General features: G+C 44.9%; 1 pseudogene; it reads right to left on the bottom strand.

The window, feature by feature from the left end:
- Positions 1–1,348: 1,348 nt before the first annotated feature.
- Positions 1,349–20,575, bottom strand: LOC137757628 (diacylglycerol O-acyltransferase 2-like protein 6; annotated as a pseudogene).
- Between the last annotated feature and the right edge of the window lie 257 nt (positions 20,576–20,832).

Genomic DNA, 20,832 nt, shown 5'->3' with positions numbered 1-20,832 from the left:
TGGAGTAGAATCCATGTCATTTTTACCCACACTTATGAACAAATTTAAGTAGGGTGCCACAGGACCACATTTAGGAAAATGAAGCTGATTACTAGGTCTCTGAGAAATGAGGAAAGGGAGGTAACGTGGTTTTTTTGAATTAGAAACAGCTTTGGAATAGAACTAGCAAAACCTGGATTTTGTGGCTTTGGGCAAGTTACTTCACCTCTAGGAGTTTTAGCTACTGTGAAATGGAGTTGATGGCAGTCTCATGGGGCTGTGTTAGCATTCAGAGACAGAGGCTGTGAAAATGATGGCATAGTCTCTGGTACTCAGTAGGCTCTTTTATTATTATTATTATTGTTATCATTATTATTTTGTCTGCACCACACAGCTTGTGGGATCTTAGTTCCCTGACCAGGGATTAGACCCGGACCTTGGCAGTGAAAGCACTGAGTCTTAACCACTGGACCACCAGGGAATTCCCTGCAGTAGGTTTTTGACATAAAGTAGACTCACAGCTGGTACGTGGTCTTGTAGGTGCCCTCCCTCCTCACCCAGGGTGGTTATGTGGAATCAGGAGAGACAGGTTACTCAGGGCATGCCTGTGCCAGTTCCCATGGTTCTGTCCTGTCTCCTACACTGTGCAGCAGTTCTGGTTCCACTCCTCCACCTTTTCTGTCAGCTACAGAGTACAGGGTGGATAAAGAAGAGGAAAATGGCTCTCCACAGACTAGCTTTCTGGCTAGGTTTCAGGGAAGCCCAGTAGTGAACCACACAGTAATTAGGAAATACTCATATCCTGTTTTATATATCTAGAGCTTTGTTTCTATAGAAGAAATTACATAATTATTTTTAATAAAGTTTTTGCCAGTGTAGAACTGTGTCACAGCTGAGGGAATCGTGTCTGCTTTGGATCAGGAAAGCATAGCTCAGGTCCCTGGTTTACCTTGTGGTGGCCCCCAAATTGTTAGGAAAGGGCCAAGGGCCTAGGAGGAAACAAACCATCCTTGTTCTCAACAAGGCTTCTAAGCTTCAACTTAAATAGTGATGGTGTCACTAAGGCTCAGGAAGAAAGGGCATGGTGTCCTTTAACTTCTAATGCCTCTGATCAGAGTTGGCTGGTGTCAGGGGGCAAAAAAGATCTGTGGACTCACAAGACTCTGCTTACTAAATTGAGTTGTTGCCCACTCTTCCCCATCCCTCAAGTTCTTTCCTCTAAGCTAGACTCATTAAGTACTTTCTGGCTTGGTTGGCCTCCTCACTCAACCCTGAGATCCTCCCCTCTCCTCAGATTCTTCTTTCCATGTGGCCCTACTTCGATCCCTTAATGTTTTGGGGGTTCAGCAATGGGGAAATCCAGCTCCTGTTATATGACTGTCAGCTCCTGGGTCTCAGGGAGACCATACTGTAATTTGTGCTGGTCAAACAGCTTGCACAGGACGCTGATGTAGAGTGCGTGGTACTTGTCCACTGTCTTTTTGTTTGGCTTCTTAATCTTGGGAATTGGCAGGGGCTCCCCAGCTGTGGGGAAGGAGGAGAGACAAGCATCAGACCTTTCCCCCCACCCAACTCAAATTACCCATTCCTCAGAGGGAGCCACATACTGAGACTCAGTATCTGGGTCCTCTCCACTTCCGTTGTTCTTCCCCTCTGCTCCAACCCCATCCTGTCCCATGTTCTCCAAATACCTAATCTCGTGCATGCTTAAGAGAATGAGAATAAACTCAGAGTGCTGAAGGAATGTATACGAATAATGATGCCCTCATGGCAGCTGTTGAACTGAGTCCCTCCCATGAATGGCCACGGCTCTGATCTGTTTAGTTGTCCTCCCCACCCTGCCCTCAACCACAGCTACTGGAATTCCCATTGCCTGTCCCAGCTGTGTGCCGGGTCCCCTGAGACTTGAGGGATGACCTGGGTTCGGGGAATCAAGGACCAGAGTGGTCCAAAGATGCTGGAAAACTTACCAACAGTGACAGTGGGCCGATTGAAAGGCAAGAATCCCCAGGATCTCTAGTGAGGCCCTGGCCGTGGGAGGTAGAGAAACTTAGTCTCAGGGTTTTTTTGATTCTGTCCTGCAAGGTTTTTTGGAAGAACCTTAGCCACGTGCCTTCAGGGAAATTCTCTTGATTGTGAACCTCATTCTCTCCAGAGGAATAAGAGGGGACAAGGTATGATCTGCAAAGAGACGGGCAGAAGTGTGAGTTCTCCCAGGAAGCTCCCCGCAGTGAAACCCTCTCCAAGGTAGAAAACCTCTACAATCTCCCCATTATAGGACTAGAGTCCAAACACCCAAGCATCTCCAGCCTTGTGTCTCATTTTTGCTATGCTCCACACCCACGTCCCACAAGGGAACCCTTTGAGGTGAGTTGCTGCACCTTGTCTTGTGATGGGAGGAAAGTAATCTCAGGAAATCTAATAGCCCTTATTGTACCCAGCATCCAGAGTGATCTTCCTAAACTGTGCGTCTAGACATGTCACTCCTCTCTTTAAAACTCTTCCAGAGCTCCTCACTTTGTACCACACTGCTTAGCATGGACTTTGTGCTCTAGCCTTGTCTACTAGCTAGCTTCCCCTCTCCCCAGCCTTTTGTTGCAATCTGCTTAGCCATACTAAGTGTGCCATGTTCTCGCTTGTCTATGCGTCTTTGTACATCCTGCTCCCTCTGCCAGAAATGCCTTCCCTCTGTCTTTACGTGGGTAATTCTATTTCAGCCTTCACTACTCAGCTCCAATTTCATCCCCTTGAACAACCTCCAGTTCTTTGACCCGCTCCAATTCCTTCCACTCCCACTCCCCGTATCTAGTGATTACCTCTTTCCTACACTAACACTACCCCAACTCTGTGCTACAGTCATCACCTTGCCTGGCTGACTCCCAGTAGACAGCAAGCTAATCAAAAGGGGGAACTATGTCTTATTCATCTTTGAACCCCAGGGCCTGGCATAGTGCCAGACATCTCAGCATAGGCCTTCACTGAATGCCTGAGTTCTTCTCCCTTTTGGTCTGACTGGTAATGCCTACTAATACTTCAATTCACAGTTCGGATGTCACCTACTTATGAAACTTCTACTTTGGGTGAAAGGCTTTCCATCAATTGGTGCTCTCATAGTGCTTTATACATATGTCCATTATGTCACAGCTTTCATTCAACAAATAGGTATTGAGTTCTTTCTATGTGCCAGCACTTTTTTAAGCCCTGGGGACACATCAGTGAACATAATGGATTAAAAAAAACTCTGTCCGCGTGGAGCTTACCTTTTATTAAGAGAAGACAGACAATAAACAGTAATAATGAACAAATACAAAACCATATATGTAAAGAAATAAAATTGATGACGTATGAGGAGATAAGTGCAATGGGGAAAAGATCCAGCAGGATGGTCAGGATAGACCTTATTGAGAAGAGACATTGAGCAAAGACCTGGAGAAGGTAAAGAAATAAGCCTAAGAGTTATTTGCAGGAATAATGTCCCAGACAGAGGGGACAGCTAGAGCAAAGACCCTAAGGGAGGAATGTGTGGCTTGTTTGAGGGATAGCAAGGAGGCCAGTGTAGCTCTAATAGAGTGAGCAAGGGGGAGGGCAGTGGCTGATGAGATCAGAGAGGTGGCAAGATGATTTAGGGTCTTGCAGGTCCTTGCAAAGACTTTGGTTTTTCTCGGGGTGAAATGGGAGCCACTGGAGCATTTGGAGTAGTGACATGATCTGACTCACACTGAATAGGATCATCCTGGCCATGGTTGAGAATAGACTCTTGGATGTGAGGGAGGCAAGGATAGAAGCAGAGAGAGCACTTAGGAGACTGTTGTAATAATCCAGGGGCGAGACGATGGGGTGGTAAACCACGGGGCGATAGTTGAGATGGTAAGTGGTTGGTTTCTGGATATATTTTGTAATTATATGTGAACATGTCTGTCTTCCATTGGACTGTGAGTTCCTTAAAGGCAAGGACTAGGTCTTATTTATTTTTATATCCTTAATGCCTAGTACTATGCCTGACACACAGTAGCTGTTTAATAACTGCTGAATGAATGCATTCTATTTCTCAAAAAGATCATATGCTCTTTGGGGGCAGTATACATGTCTTTTGCATCTTTGCAATCCGCTCAGCATCAGGCCCAGTGCCTTCCTTGCCCTGGGTAAGTTTTCTCGGCCTCACAGTTCATGGGTTGATATAGGCTGAAGCCCCACTTCCCCAGACCCCCAGCCTACCAGGCTAGTGGGCAGAAGGTAAAGGTCTTTTACTGTTTTTTCTCCAACTTCAAGTTTTAAAAGTACCCACCAGAATGTGTCTGGAGGCCCAAACACCCTTAAGGCACAGTGTGAGCGAGTAGAGAAAAGCAATCAGAATGAAGAGGGAACCACCTCTAACAGGTTTCCAAGGAAGGTTACCATTCTGGAGAGGTGCTACAGAGGACCTATGGCACCCTGATGATAGGGCATCAGAACCTAGGGACCCACCTTGTCTTCAGTGCCAACCTCACAAAACCTTTACACTGTTTAAGGAGGACGGTAGAGGCTCCTGGGTGGCACAAGAGGGCTTCAGCAGCTCCACCCACCACAATAACAACAGCATTGCCCGAACCTTTCTTGGTCAGCAAATACTTCAAGCCCAACTCACTCACTGGGCACACACCTGTGAAACTAAAGAGTCAAGTGGTATAACAAACTTGGTGCTTGGGGACGGGATAAGGGGTTCCTCCAGGGTCTTCCTGCTGGAGACAGTTCTTCTGTCTCCTGACTGTGCTTGTTTCCACTCTTCTGTCTTTAACCTCCATATCGTGGGTTAGCCCTGAGGTTGGTCCTTAAGGTCAGCTTCTTGCCTTGCAGCTCTGCGCTACTACAGTTGGGGCTACATTGAGTTCTTCTGCCTAATTTCTCTTAACTCTATAGGATTTAAGCCCATCCCTTCCTTCTCTACCCAGGAACCACAGCTGTCTTCCACTCTCCCCAGGCTGATGGCAATTGAGGCTCTCCAGAGTTCTCTTCCCTAGGAGTAATGAGGAATAGCCACCACCAACATGTTTCCTCCTTAGAGCAACCTGGCAAAGGGAAGCCGTTGGCTGGGGGTTCTGGAGAGTAGGCAGACCCAGAATCCTGTCCAAGCCAAATTGAAATGTAGATGAACCGTGGAATGAGGATGACATCTTGCTGCTCTACAACAGTCACAGAGTCTTTCCACACCTCTGTTTTCCAACTTTGCCCTGTGCTCACCTTCTGTTCTCTCTTGGGATGGCAGACATTGGCTCCAGGCCACAGTCCTTGAGATCCAGTGTCATACCAACCTCAGAGGGGAGTAGAATCATCCTCTGGGACTCTAGTGGTCCCACCTGGCCCCTCCAGATATCAATGTATCTTACATTTAATGTTTGGCTTTGGTTGTTTTCTGGTGTCCAGAAGGATGGATATTCATCCAAAGAGAAGGACATTTGGCACAGTACCACGGCTTGAAGTCTGGCATGTGGAAGTTGTCCTGGATTCTGACGGATGCCTATCCTTTATGCCTTGATGTCTTATGCAAGTTCAAAGGGGTTCTCAGGAGATGAAGGTCATGGGCCAGGAGGGTACCAGCTAGTATGAAAGACTTAAAAGTGTCTTTGAGACACCCTGAGATGAGAGCTGCTAAATAAATGACTGGTCAAAAGAAGCCAGTTGACATCCCTCAAAAATCAGGCAAAGTTCATCTGAGCTGTCCCATTCATGCCTCATTTTCCCTCTATTTGGTTTTGATATTTGGCTTTTGCTTTCTGCTTTCCACTTTGGCTTTGATCCTGAACTCCAGGCTTCTGCTTCCTCCTCTGAAAGGATCCATGGCAACGCTTATGAATGCGTATAACTTATCCTGCTGCCTAATCAAACCCTGCCTCTCGGATCTTGGACAGAACCTGAGGCTTGGTCACATATTCCTGTTACTGGCCCAGTGTGTTCTGGACTCATTTTCTACTAAAAAGTCCTCTTCCAGCAGGGAGTGAGAACTGGACTGACTGTCAAGTCTTATAGAAGTTGGAGCCCTGAGGTAGGTCAGAGAATGGAATGATTTCTTATACCCTCCCACTGACATCATATAATCTCACACAATTGGGATCCAGAAGATCCCTTCCAAAGTCCCTACATAAAGAGTGATGGCTGGGAAATTCTGAGCAAAGCCAGTGGCCTCAGTGGCAAAGTTGATGAAGACACCATAAGAGAGAATGCCATGGGGGTGGTTGGCAATGATATAGTTGTGTTTGGGACAGAGGTCATGAGTCTTCACCAGCTATTAGAGGGAGATTGAATCAGAGTAGTGGATAGAAGGAAGAGAGGACATGTGGACTCAGATCCCAGTAGGTAGCCTGTGTTGCCCTTGGGGAGCCCCAAATCCCTATTCACTGGGATGTCTTCACTGCCACAGGATTGCCAGGGATTATGATGCTCAGAGAGGCTGACCTGGGTCTGCCACTCTGAGGCAAGGTGTTATCCATTTGTCTCCCCACCTGCCCATCCATCTTGGGTCCCTATTCTGCAATATGCCTCTGGGCCTTTATGTCCACTGCTGGCCACCAAAGCCTTTGAAACCATGGGGCTGAATAGGGAGGAAGAGTCTGGGTAAGAGGGAATGAGGGTACCCAGAGGTAGCATAGTCACCTTTACTGGGAAGTAATTTGGAAATAATTCCAGAGCGTCCAGTTTCATACCCAAGTTGAACGCCTACCACCTGCAGGTATGGAAGGGAAGGGAAGACTGGGTGAGATCTTGCCAATCCCTCTACTTCTCTCGGAGGTGGAGGGTTCTTCCTAAAGTCTTCAGGTCACTAGAGGGGGCTCCTTCTCACATTTCCATATCTTGGGCACAGAGCTATAGGTACTGTCCCTAAATCCAACTCCCAAGGAGACACAGGAAGTCCCGGCCCCTCTGAAGCAGTCAGAAAGGTGGGAGGGAAGTAGTAGGATGCTGGGAGCACCCTCCCAGAAACCAGCCTCAATTCTTCCTGGGAAACCTGGCAGAGACCTCTGTTCCTTGCTGAGCTTTGCCCTCCTGTCTCCCTTTGCCTTCCTGTGCTCCTCTCCCTCTCTCCTTCGCTTCGCCTCCCTGACCTCCTTTCCTTTCCCTTTCCTCTTCCTTCCTCTCCCCACCTCTTCTCCATCTGTCTCTCCCACTCTCTCCTTCCACCCCCACCCCATCCCTGTGATTCCATCCTTGGTACAGAGAGGGACCACCACTCTTCCCCTGTTTCTTACCTGGACTGTGGGTGTTCCAGTCATAGGCGAGCCAGGCTAAGGCGAGCACACACAGCATCCTGAATTTAGTGAACACCAGAAAGTAGGGTATAAGAAGAATAGGAATAGCTCCTGAGGGGACACAAAGGGTTCGTGCCCTTCAGTTCCCTTCAAGTTTAATACACCTATCATAACCCCAATCTCTGCTCTGTAGTGAAGGAGCAGGTCGAGGCCGGTGTGAGACTCTTCTCTCCTCATCACACCCCCCAACACCCTACCACACTCCTAGCTCTGCTGTGCTCCGGGATGACCTCTGAGTCCCTGAATCTGGGTCCCCTTGATGGCTGGTATCTTAAATGAGGAAACAGCAGAACCATGATGTTCTCAGAGTAGCTCCTCAGCTGGGGTCAAAGGACAGCACTACTTGGCATTTGGAAGCAAACAGCATCTTGGGCCGGTGGCTTACATCCCCATTCTGGGACCTCAGGAAGTCCTTTCTGAAAGCTCAACCCTCCTTCCTTTGTGCAACTGCTCTGTCAGCACATTCCAGTGGAGAGGGGCAGCCTGCAGTGGATGGGCTGTTTGATGCTGAGAAGAAAACACATATTAGAAACTGCTTTACTTTGTTCAATTTTGTCCCATTAGAAATCTCTCAAAAGTTCAGAAGGGAGAAAAATCGTCTCTGTTAGCAAAGGGTCACAGCAGGCTATGAAATGCAGATATGATACATCTTACAGCAGTGGGAGTTGAATTCCATTTTAAAATCTGCATTCATGAGAAAGAGCGGCTCAGTACAGATATTGTGAATTTAAAAATACCCAGCTAAAAGAATGACTTCTTTGACAAGATAATATCATAGTAGATAAAAGTTTCAGAGAAGGGGAAGAAACTCAAGAGTTACCTGCCAGCAGGTTTGTCTCTCGCATTTTGGGATTAGATGAAAATAACAGGAAAAAGATGGAATGGGCATTAAAAAAAAAAAAAAGTTGTGTTATGGAGTAGAAGAAACCTTAATGATAGGCTGAATTCCCCTTACAAGAGCTGGCTGAAGGGGTTGTTGTAAGCATACCAATTAAATAGGAAAAATAACAGGGGGAGGAATATATGGGAAGATTGCCATGGATACAAATCTTGCTACCTCTGACCCTCATAAAAGATGAGAGTAAATTTGCTGGGTAAGCTTCAGAAGAAAACTCAGATAATGTTAAATATGAATCATTATTAATTTTTTTTCAACTTCTTTATTGGTGTATAATGGCTGTATAATGGTGTGTTATTTTCTGCTTTATAACAAAGTGAATCAGCTATATATATACATATATCCCCATATCCCCTCCATCTTGCATCCCCCTCCCACCCTCCCTATCCCACCCTTCTAGGTGGTCACAAAACACCGAGCTGATCTCCCTGTGCTATGTGGCTGTTTCCCACTAGCTACCTATTTTACATTTGGTAGTGTATATATGTCCATGCCACTCTCTCACTTCGTCCCAGTTTACCCTTCCCCCTCCCCATGTCCTCAAGTCCATTCTCTAGTAGGTCTGCATCTTTATTCCAATCCTGCCCCTAGGTTCTTCAGAACCATCTTTTATTTTTATTTATTTTTTTTAGATTCCATATACATGTGTTAGCATATGGTATTTGTTTTTCTCTTTCTGACTTACTTCACTCTGTATGACAGTCTCTAGATTCATCCATGTGTCTACAAATGACCCAGTTTCATTCCTTTTTATGGCTGAGTAATATTCCATTTTACATATGTGCCACATCTTCTTTATCCATTCATTTGTCGATGGACACTTAGGTTGCTTCCATGTCTTGGCTATTGTAAATAGTGATACAATGAACATTGGGGTGCATGTGTCTTTTTGAATTATGGTTTTCTCAGGGTGTATGCCAAGTGGTGGGATTGCTGGGTCATATGGTAACTCTATTTTTAGTTTTTTAAGGAACCTCCATACTGTTCTCCACAGTGGCTGTATCAATTTACATTCCCACCAACAGTGCAAGAGGGTTCCCTTTTCTCCACACTCTTAGAGGGATTTTTTTTTAGTAGATTTTAAAAGTATTTAATTTAATGGGATTTTCTACACAGATGATCATGTCATCTGTGAATTAGGAAAGTTGTATTTCTTACTTTTCAATCTGTATGCTTTTCTTTCTATTTTTTCCCCCTCTTGCTTTATTGCACTTGCTAGGACTTTTAGTATGATGTTGAATACAAATGGTGAGAGTGAACATCCTTGCTTTGCTCCCCATCTTAGGGAGAAAGCTTTCAGTCTTTCACCATTAAGTATGATATTACCTGCAGGTTTTTTTTTTTTTTTTTTTTTTTTTTTACAGATGCTCTTTATCAAGTTGAGAAAATTTCCTTCTATTCCTAGTTTGCTGAGAGATTTTATCATGGATTAAAGTTTGTCAAATGCTTTTTCTACATCAACTGTAATAATAGTGTGTGTTTTTTCTCCCTTAGGTGGTTAATATGTTAGGCTACATTGATTGATTTTCAAATATTTACACTTGCATTCTGGGACAGAGCTCACTTGGTCATGGTATATTAATCTTTGTTTGATTTGCTTGTATTTTTTTGAGGATTTTTGCATTTATATTCATGAGGGATATTGGACTGTAGTTTTCTTTTTTGTACTGTTTTGTCTGGTTTTGGTATCAGGGCCTGGCCTCATAAATGAGTTGGGAAGTGTTCCTTCCTCTTGTATTTTCTGAAAAAGATTGTTTAGAATTTGTGATATATCATCTTTAAAATGTTTGGAAGAATATGCTGTTGAAACCAACTGGGTCTGCAGATTTCTGTTTTGGAAGGTTTATAACCTTCCAAAATTAAAATTTACTTTAATTAATAGTTACAGATTATCTATTTATGTTGGGTGAGTTTTGGTTGTTTGTGGTTTTCAAGGAAGTCTTCAAATATAATTGTTAATTTGTCTATTTTTTTTCCAGTTCTGTCAGGTTTCACTTCATATATTTTAAAGCTCTATTGCTAGGTGCCTAGAAATTTAGGATAGTTATGTCTTCTTGGTGAATTGACCCTTTTACCATTATGTAACATCCTTTTTCACCCTTGGTCTTGATTTTAAAAAAATAAATTGAAACCTGTACACCCTCACATTACTAACGATTACTAGCTTAAGTTAAAGATGGTACCAATATGAATCTAAGTGGGTCCTTTCTTCAAATCATTTCTGATTCATTTTGCTTGCTCACTATTCCCATATAGTAATAGTCAACATTTACTGTACACTCATCATGTAAAACTAAGTATTTTATATGTGTATTTTATTTACTCTTCATAAAACCCCCATTAGGACAATAATCATTCTCATTTTGTGAATGAGGAACCCAGGTTCAGAGAAGTTAAATAACCACTTAAGGTCACACAGCCAGCTAGTGGGTGATCCAGAGTTGAGAACTCACAATCTTCCTCCAGAGACTGTACTCTTTGCCACTGAGCTCTAATTATTGCTTTCCTTTAGTCAATTATTAATTCCCATCAGTTCTGTCCTCCAAACATCTTTCAAATTATTCTATTCCCCACCTCCATGCTACCATCCGGTGCAAGCCACCATTCTCTCTCTCTAAGCTGACTGCCAATGTCTTCCCAACAGGTTACCTGCTTCAATTTGAACCATGATGCAGCCAGCATGCTAAATGCAAATCTCTGTCCTTCTATAGTCTATAACCAAGAACATGGCTGGTTTGTCAAAGAGATATTTCTGTGGTCCTGTGATTACTTAATGGATCAAAATTAGTGATAAATGTGAGAACCTATGGGGGTTAATGGTAATTCAATAATTCAACAACTCACATGTCTTCCTATGACTCTTAGGATACAGTCCAGTCTCATAACCTTGGTTCTGAAGGTCCTCGGTGATGGAGCCCCTGGCCATCCCCTGGTTCTCTGCATGCCACCATACTGTTTTTCTGTCAGTTTCTTCAACTCATTGTGTTCCCCAGTCTCTGGGCTTCTGTGCATGTTGTCCCTTTTGCCTGGAAGACTCTTTCCTCAGCTCGTTGCCTGGCTAGCTCCTGTTCATATTTCAGGCCTCAGGATAAATGTCACAGTTTCAACATTTTGGAGTTATCTTTAACTTCTCTCTCTTTCCAAAAAAAAAAAAAAAAATCTCTCCCATTCATCCTCCTGCCTCTGTCTCCATTGCCACTGCTGTGGTCCAGAACTTGATCTCCTCTGGTCTGGACTGCAGCCTCTTGTCTATTCTTGCCTGCTGGTCTCTTCCCCTCCAGTTTATTTTCCATGCTGCAAATATATTTTTAAGGCGCAGTCATAATGTTGTTTGCCTCCTCTGAAACCTTCAGTATTTTCCCACTGCTGACAGGATAAAGTCCAAACATGTTAGCCTGCTGTTTAAGGCCCTCCATGGGCTGGCCCCACACACCTTCTTGGCCTCATCTCTCAACACCGGCACTCACACCCCTTATGATCTAGCATGAGGTGATCATAACCACGCTACTGTAAGGACACAGGGTGATCTGAAGTGGCTCGTGGATGGAAAGTTATTTTAATGTGTAGTGAATAAAAGTGAATTCATGGTGGTAATGTAAAGTTTCCTGTTAGAATATATTAACTTAGGTTACAGGAATGAGTCAATTTGGAGAAAAAATGGTAAGTAATAATAGCATAAGTGGTACTCAGCTGTGGGAAGAACCAGAAAGTGGGATGCAAATGGCTGAAGAATGGGAAACGGGGGTCCAACCACCTTAGTCTACTCCCCATTCTTTCAACCCACCATGCAATTTCACCTCTCCATGCCTTTGGTGATGCTGTTCCCTTATTCTGACTACCCGCTCTCCAACTTTCTGTCTATATCAAAATTCTCTCAGCCCTCAAGGCTTAACTCCTTGATGATATCTTTGCTTATTCTCTGGTCAGAATGAAGAGTTCCCTCCTCTACACACCCACAGCACATTACTTCTGCATCTATTTGGCCCTGTTTCATTTTGCTGCTTGTGTAGTTAGCACCTTACATGGCTGGCCCTTTGCCTTTTAGACAGTAAGCTTCTTTTTTTTTTAAATAAATTTATTTATTTTTGGCTGTGTTGGGTCTTTGTTGTGGTGCACGAGCTTCTCATTGCAGTGCCTTCTCTTGTTGCGGAGCATGGGCTCTAGGCACGTGGGCTTCAGTAGTTGTGGCTCTCGGGCTCTAGAGCACAGGCTCAGTAGTTGTGGCGCATGGGCTTAGTTGCGCCATGGCATGTGGGATATTCCCTGACCAGGGCTCGAACCGTGTCCCCCGCATTAGCAGGCGGATTCTTAACAACTGCGCCACCAGGGAAGCCCTAGACAGTAAGTTTCTTGAAAACAGCCTTCAGCACAGTGCCAAGCACAGGAGGATGACTCAGGATAAATATATTTGTTACATTCAGTTGTAGCACAGGGAAGTTTGATTTCAAAATTCTCCAAGTGACAGGTGAATGTTAACAGGGAAAGAAACCACCAATGCCCTCATTCCAAATAAAGAAAGGCCTCTGAGGTTCCAGGGTGTGCATGAGTGTGTAAGGCTATGGGCAGCCTGTCATTTCTAGTGTAAAACGAAAACCCGGCATCTTAATCAGTTGGCTCAAAGCCTTCAGAAATCCAAGAATGTGGCTGGTTTGTCAAAGACGAGTTTCTGTGGCTTTGTGATTATTTATTGGATCTGTATTACCATAAATATGAGAACCCGCGAGAGTAAAAAAAAGATAACTTAGTAATTCAGCAAACATAGACGAAGCATACCTCATGTGAAATTGCTAGAAGCAATGGGGGCAGGCTTGGGGCCTGGAAGGAGGAGGGTGAAAAGCATAAGTATGAAAATGATGAAAATAACTTAAGTATGGTTACTGATAACTTGTAAGAGCATTTATTGTCAACAAGCACACTGTTCAGCACTTAATGTACATTAGCTCACTTAATCCTCTCATGATCCTGAGAGGTAGATAATTTTGTTACCCCCATTTTACATATGAAGAAACTGAGGTTCAGAGACGTCACATATCTTCATTTCAAGCTTTGGGGAAGAAAGTAGGTAGCATTTGTTGAGTCTTTATTATGAACCAAGAGCTACTTTAAGCACTTTGTGTATGTTTAATTAATTTTAAGTCATATTAAGACATGTAAAAAATAAAGTTCCTGCTTTCCAGAAACTCATAGTCAAGAGGGGAAAACTGACACCATACATAATGGATATATCCTAGAGGGTGAGAACAATACAGTTAGGGTTCAAATGTCATTATATGGGGACCAAAGGAGAAGGCCATTCTTTACTACCAGGCAACCTAGAAAGCCTTCTTGCAGAAGGTAAGAGTTAAATTGAATCTTGAAGGAAGAGTAGGGTTTTGACAGATGGATTTGTTGTGGAAAGGCCTTCCACGCACAAGGAAGAGCTCAAATGAAGGCCTTGAGATGGAAGAGTCCAAGGTCTGTGAGTAATACCATAACCTGCAAAAGTAAAGGGAGCATGGGAAGCCATGGAACAGGAGATGACACTGGGAGGGAGCAGGGGAGCTCAGGTCCCATGTTGAATGGAATGAGAAGCCAATGATTGTTCTTAGCAGAGGAAGAGCATGATTATATCTGCGTATCAGTAAGATCATCTGAGATGACTGTACGAGCAGGAGAAACGGTAGGCAGAGAGGTCAGCTAAGAGTTGCAGTGACTTTGATGAGAGGCAATGGAAACGTGAAATCAGCCACTACTTCAGAAATCAATTTGAAAGATACTATGGAGGCAGAATTTTCAGGGGTTTGCAGTTGACTGGATGTAGGGGGTGAAGGAGAGGGAGTAGTGAATGATGCCTTGAAAGGGCCTGTGGGAATGCTCGGAAGGTATCAGAGTCTCTGTTTGCCTCATTTTCTAGGATCTAGTTACTCATTATTCTTCCTGAAGGTGCAATAAATTTAGAGTCTAGGGTGCCTGTCTCAGAAGTGGTAGTCACTCTTCTGTTGATCAAACGTCTTCTAAGGTGGGGTGGTTGGGCTCTGATGTCAATTTCTATAACAGAAAGAAAATGAACATCTACTGAGGTTTTTCTTTCCTCTTTGATTTTCAGAATGGTCTTGAGAGCTCTGTTCTACAATGGTAGAGGGTGAATGACTTACTTGCACAAGCTCACACAACAAGTAAATGGCAGACCTGGTCTGTCTGACTCCCAAGAGTATGTTCTATTTTTTGTATTATCAGCAACCAGAGATAGGAGGCAGACACACACACACGCACACACACACACACACACACACAAAGATGTCCATGAGAGAGAAAAAAGAACAAGAGGTGGACTTAAAGGTCTTTACTGAGGAGAAGAAATCTGAAAGAATCAACAGTGTCAAGCTTGGTCTTGCAAGAAACATAACAATGACAAGACGTGGCTCCTGTTTTCATGGAGCTTACTGGGTAGAGGAGGCATAGGGTATAAAGGCTGCTATGAAACCAATTTTTCCAAAGTGCTCTGGACTTTCAGAGATAATGTAGTCTCAGGTTGCCAGGAAAATGTTGCAGAGAAGGTATGACTTGAGCAATATCTCAAAGGAGGGGTTGTCCATGGATAGTCCAGGAAGGGTGTTCAGGGAATCTTTTAAGTGGAGGAAATAGAGCAGAGGTGAAGGAGTGAGAGAGTAAGTGCCCTTCACATTTGTTCTGTGAATAGATTGCCTGGAATACGAGCTTCGCCTAGGGGAAGAGTAGGGGGATGAGCTGGTAAAGAGTTCGAGGCAGAGAGTGCAGCAGTGCCTTGAATGCCCAGGATAACACATTTGTACTTCATCAAGTAGGCAAGGGAAAACCGCTGACTATTTTTGAGCAGCAAAGGGCTGTAATCAAAGATGCATTTGAAAGACTCTCCTGGTTGTAGGCAGTGGAATATATGGGAGAGGGTGGAGAATAGAAGGCCAGGAAAGAGGATATTGCAACAGTTTAGATAGATGGCAATACAAGCCCAGAAAAGAAGAGACAGATGGAGAGCCATCTTTTAACTGGAAGCTGGGCCTCAGAGGGGCTCTCAGGAGCATTGCCTAATTCCAAGGGTCATGAATATTTATATTCCACATCTCCCCCAAACCATCTCTTCATTCTTCTCTCCTCGCTTCTTTTCTCCTTCTTGTCCCTCTGCCTTTTCTTTCCCCCTCTTCCCTACTTTTTCCCCCATCACTCCCAGTAGTGTTCAGTAATCAGCCATGATTCTCAACATCATTCAGGAAGGAGAAGAACCGCTGAGGGAGGCTCTGAGCAAGACAGAAAGAATGAAGGAAAGAGGGTGAGAAAAAGAAGGAAGAAATGAATTAGGAAGGAGGAAGGGAGGGAGGAAGGAAGGAAGGACACTTTTCTGTAAGGAGCATTTACTGGGAACCAGGCCATGGACCCCTTTGGCAGTCTGGTAAAGCCCTTTTCTGAACAGTATTTTTTAATGCACAAAATAAAATACACAGAGTTGCAAAGGAAACTCATCATAGTAAAACACCGTTATCAAAATATTGCCAAAAAGGTCATACAGTAACATGGGCTTCTTGATTTATGCATTAAATAACCACACCTAATGGTAGTTCCAATAACTGTTGGAATTTGGACGTGGTAACGAGCATAAATGAACTTTTGGGATGACTGCAACAACTGGCATGTGAAATGTAAATCTCTGTCATGTCTATTATCGACAAATTCACAGGTATTTCTGTGGTTTGCTGCCTACATTCATCATTTCAATATGAAGTTAGTGAAAATAAACAGGTAATTTTTTCCATCCAAATTCAACGTTGTCCCTCCCTGCCTCATTCTAGGTCTATAGGTCCTTAGTTAAGAACCACTGCTCTACGGGGTCGTATAGCTTCCCACAGATTGGACATAGCAGCCTCCTAACCTGTCCCATCCTTCAGGATGACCTTTCTCCACGTCCAGTTTCCAAACTTGCCCCTGTAATTGGCTGCTCACAAAGCCCTGGTTTCTGACTGAGAAAAGCTTCAAGCTCTCAGCCCATTTGCCCAGCACCGATGACTGTCATTCTCTGAGTCCATTGAAGAACTGGCCCTTTCTCAAAATTCTGTCTAATGAGTCACTCATGCAGCCCACAGATTTTCCATAATTCTCTCATCATAGTCTTATCCTGGAAAATCACCTTACATCTACTAGTAACACCAACTCTGCCCCTGCCCCCGAATAGGTCTCTTTTCAGCTAGTTCACAGGGGACAGTCCTGAGAGAAGGTTGGGGTAATCTTTAAACCAGGAAACCTGCAGCCTCACTCCTGGTCTTCATGCCCCTCAGATGGGAGGAGAAAAATCTAATGAACTCAACAGTAGCCATCTCTCTGGGTGGAGAGGCACAGTCCTTCCCAGAGAGAGGGGACCAACGAAATGATCTCTTTGGAGCCCTCCTCATCTGGAGATTCCTGGTCTCTTTCTTCATCTGTTCCCTTGTGCTCTCCAGCCCCTGGGGTTCACTCACCTACAAAGACATAGACTGGGATCCACTGCAAAACAGAGAGTGTTTGGAGGCTTTCCTGAAGATACCGATGGGAGAGAAAGGCAATGGCCAAAGTGCTGTTCTGTTATGGTAAGAAGGCTGGTGCCTCCAAAGCTGAGCTGATTGCAGGTGCTTTGCTTTAATCTCATCACTGAGTACTTTTATCAGCTGGAGGTTTTAGCCTTGACCTAACGTTTCTCCAGTCTTCCCTGTTCTCTCCTCACCTCAACTTCCCACACACACACACCAGGCTTTAGATCATACTTTCTAATCTCTCTAATATGCATCCTTTCCCCACAGATGCTCAATTGCCTCAGGCTGGTTCTAGCTGTGTGTGTGGGAGGTGGGGTGGGGAGGAGGGGTCCCTCACAAATTAGTGCAGGAAAAGGGAATGGCTTAGGCCTCAAATAGGATCTCTGAAAAGCAGTCTGCTCTGGTGGATGCTCTTTGACTCCTCCTGTCTTCTGCTGAGAGCCAACTAGTCGACTAGAGCCTTTTTTTGCATGAATATCTAGACTTCTCAGATCCCTCCTTGTGCCTCTGTTCCCAGGGGTTCTGTACCAGTGGCCAGTGGGAGAAGCATTGCACAGAGAGCAGACCTGGCTTTCGGTCCTGGCTCCGCCAAGTTCCTCCCCGGATGCTGTGGGGGAATCGCTCTGTCTCTCTAGATCTGTTGTTGGGAGGCATTCTAGCTGCTAAAGGCATGGACTTTAGAGCCAGATAGCTGGGGTTCAGATCTCAGCTCTTCCACTTACAAGTTGGCAAACCTCTGTGGCTCGGTTTCCCCAACTGTAAAATGGGGATAATAATAGAACCTGCTTCATAGTGTTGTTCTGAGGATTGAGTGAGTGAATGTAAAGCACTTAACACAGGGCCTGGCACACAGGAGGTATTACTGTAAGTGTTTCCTATTATTATTCTTCGTTTAATTAAATGAATGACTACTGAACACCTATTATGTTTCAGGCTAAAAAGCTTGCTTCTGCACACCAGCCTTTTCAAAATTAAAGATTGTCTCCAGGTCCCAGGCCTGTGGATTCCTTTTTTCGGTAACTATCTGTTGAGTGATTACCGTTTGCCAGGTGCTGTTTTAGGTGTTGAGGATTCATTGGGGAAGAAGATGGGCATGATTCCTGCCTTCGCTGAACTCACAGTCTAGTGGAGGAGACAGACATTAAAAACTTACAAAACTGTCTATACACTTGAATTTCTGATAAGCGTCCTAAAGGAAAAGGCCAGTAATTCTCAGCATAAGCCTTCTAATGTAGGTGCTCAAAAAAATCTTTTGAATGTAATCAAAAAGGTTGCTAGGAAAATCAAATACAAAAAGGTATCAAGTGTCCTACAAGTACAAGGAAATATTGATTCCTTAGCCTTTTCCAGGAATATTAGTGGAACTCTGTCTCTCTCCCTATCTCCCACTCCGGCTTGGGCCTCCTCGATTAGACTGACTAATATGAATCTTCGGAGTTGAGCTTAGGGGATGGTTTTGGTGCACCTTGGGATGTATTGTCCTCCCCCAATGTACCCTCCATGGCCACTTGACATGCCACCCTTCCTCCTCTTCCTCTTTCTTTTCTTCCCCTTGGCTAGCTGGGGTTACCAAACTGCTCCTTGGGGGCTAGTTGGCCACATACAGGGTGAGACATATAAGAGCACATCTGCTCAGAATCTGCAGGGGAGAAGGGAGAGAGGTAAGAGGTGGGCCTGGGCTCTTCCAAGGCAAAGCACAGATGTGGGGAGGGCGAGAGTATCCTGGATAGATGAGTTCCAAAATGCTGCCAGCTCCAAGGCTGCTTACAAATCAGGTCTCTACCCCGCTTCACTTTCAGATGGGTAAATGGAAGAGGCCTAGAAAGGGCTCACACATGGTGCTAGATGCAGGGCAAAGACACACCGATTTCTATTTCTGTCTCCCTATTGTCCGGCTCAGGGCCTGGTACAGTGTAGGCATTCAAGTAAATGCTTGTGGAATAAATAATGAGGTCTGGTTTCCTGGTTCTTTAAGCAAGGTGGACTGGCAGGGCTGGGCCATGACCCTGATTTGCCAGCCATTTCCCCCCCAAAACAAAGAGCATACCATCTGAGCTGGAGCCTCCCTGAGCCAACTGGACAAGGATAACACGAACACCAGTGAATGTAGTAAAAGCAGGAAGAAGAGAAGTAGGTGACCAGACAAATCCTGAATAACCAGCACTCATGATTTCTCAAGTACAATCCAACCAACCAACAAGCAAACCCTTAGCTGCCTCGGAGTAAACAGTACCAAAGGAGAGGTGGCTGAGAAGCACAAAAGGGTCTGGTAGTTTCCTTCATAGACATTTAGGGCTGATATGATTCTAACCCTCAAGAAACTCACAGTCCAACATGTGAGGTGGATGGAATCACAGACACCCGAATGGGGTGCCGTGGGGTGTGCAGACACAGATGAGAGAAGCATCCGCCAGCCTGAGGAGGACAGGGAAGCCTCTATGGAAGCAGAGGTGCTGCGGTGAGGAGAAAGGGTGCAAAAGGCGTGGAAGGACAGCACGGGGAAGACTGCAATTAGCTCACCAAACCAGAAGCTAAGAAGCTTTGCAGGAACAACAGAAAACCAAAGAGGACTGGAAGGAAAAGGAGAGCAAGGGGACTTGGGAGCTCAGAAGAAGTGGGTGGAAGCGAGGGAAATGCTGAGAAAGAAGCAGCCCTAGGATTCCTTCTTCCTGGATTCTGAAGGTTCACCCTCAGCCTTCAGAATGACTCATTTCTAGAAAGCTTTGGATAGCTGAGGTTCGCCATAATGTGTTTTCTTCTGATCGTTCCCCTTCAATCATACTCTTACTTGTTTCGGTACTGCAATTTCAGCAATACCTGCATAGGAGAACCTATTTAATGCCAGTCAATGGGCTAGGTACTATACAAGGGACATACATAGTCCCTTCTTTCACCAAAGTTTTATTGAGGTTCTACTCAAGCCTGGCATTATTCTAGGTTGATAATCATGTGTGTGGTGGGTCAGGGGGCTGGCAGGGAGTGAAAAGTACACACATCATCAACACAAGGATTTGGGCCATCAGAGAAGTATAAAGAAGACGGAGGGGAAGGCTAGTACCTGTGTGACCTTGGACAAGACACTTCCCTTCTCTGAGTCTTGGTTTCCTCCTCTGGAAAAAGGGACTAATCATATTTATTTGCTGTGAGGAGTAGTGGTAATGTTTGAAATGTTCTCGGGAAGTGTCTGCCACTCAGAAGCATTTCCATGGTACTGGTACTCAGCTGTGCGGGGTGGGGGGGTGGGTGGCATTTGCAATGGGCTTCAACAGGCAGAGAAGTAGGAAGAGTGATCTGTCTTGTGGTGGCTGGGGAGACACAAAATTCTGCAGGTTTGCTTTGTCAGAGGGACTAGTTTCATTTGATAGGAGCCTCAGGTTTGTGGAGGGGAGCAGAAAGACAGAAGACTGGACGTTGGCAAGTGGGCCAACGTAAATAAATAAATAAATCCCTTTATGTCTGGAGATCAGCAGCTCTAGAAAGAACCTACAGAAAGTAAATGAACCCAGGAGTAGTGGCTGGAGGTGGGGACCGAGGAGGTAGAGGGTGGGACAGACAGTGTATTTCAAAATCTCTTGGAAGTCACTGGATCACTTCTCAGGGCAGGCAGGCTCTGGGGAACAACAGCATATAGTGCCTTGGTTCAGGCTAGAATGACCGACTATGTCTATTTGCTAGGGGCTGAGGAGTTGCCCTGGACTCAGGACTTTCAGTGCTAAAACCAGGGTGGTTTGGGACTTATTGGGACAGCTTGTCCTCTAGTTCAGGCCTTTGTCACTGTCTCCTGGATTTCAGCAGGCTGCTCCCCACTGCTCTACCTTCCTTTGGTCCTTTGCTGCTAGAGGATTGCTATCAAACACAGCTCTTACCCTCTGCCCTGTTTCTAACCCTCCAAAGGTTCCCATGGCCTCCGGGATCAAGTTTGAACCCGAGAGCCTGGCCTCCAGAGCCCTTGCTCCACTGGTTTCTGCCCTCCTTGAAAGTCTCACTACCCATAACTTTCACACCACACCAGATACAGCCTCCTTTCCCAACCAGGAAGTGCACTTTGCTATTCTGGGCCTTTGCCCACGGTGGTCTCTTATCAGCCTACGCATGCTTAGCATGTCCTACGCATGCTTCAAGTTGCTGTGAAAATGTCACTGTCTGAGATTCTCCACCC

Source organism: Eschrichtius robustus, chromosome Y, assembly GCF_028021215.1.
Source record: "Eschrichtius robustus isolate mEscRob2 chromosome Y, mEscRob2.pri, whole genome shotgun sequence".
Lineage (NCBI taxonomy): Eukaryota > Metazoa > Chordata > Mammalia > Artiodactyla > Eschrichtiidae > Eschrichtius > Eschrichtius robustus.
The sequence above is the reverse complement of the archived record's forward strand: the minus strand, read 5'-3'. Positions and strand labels throughout refer to the sequence as shown.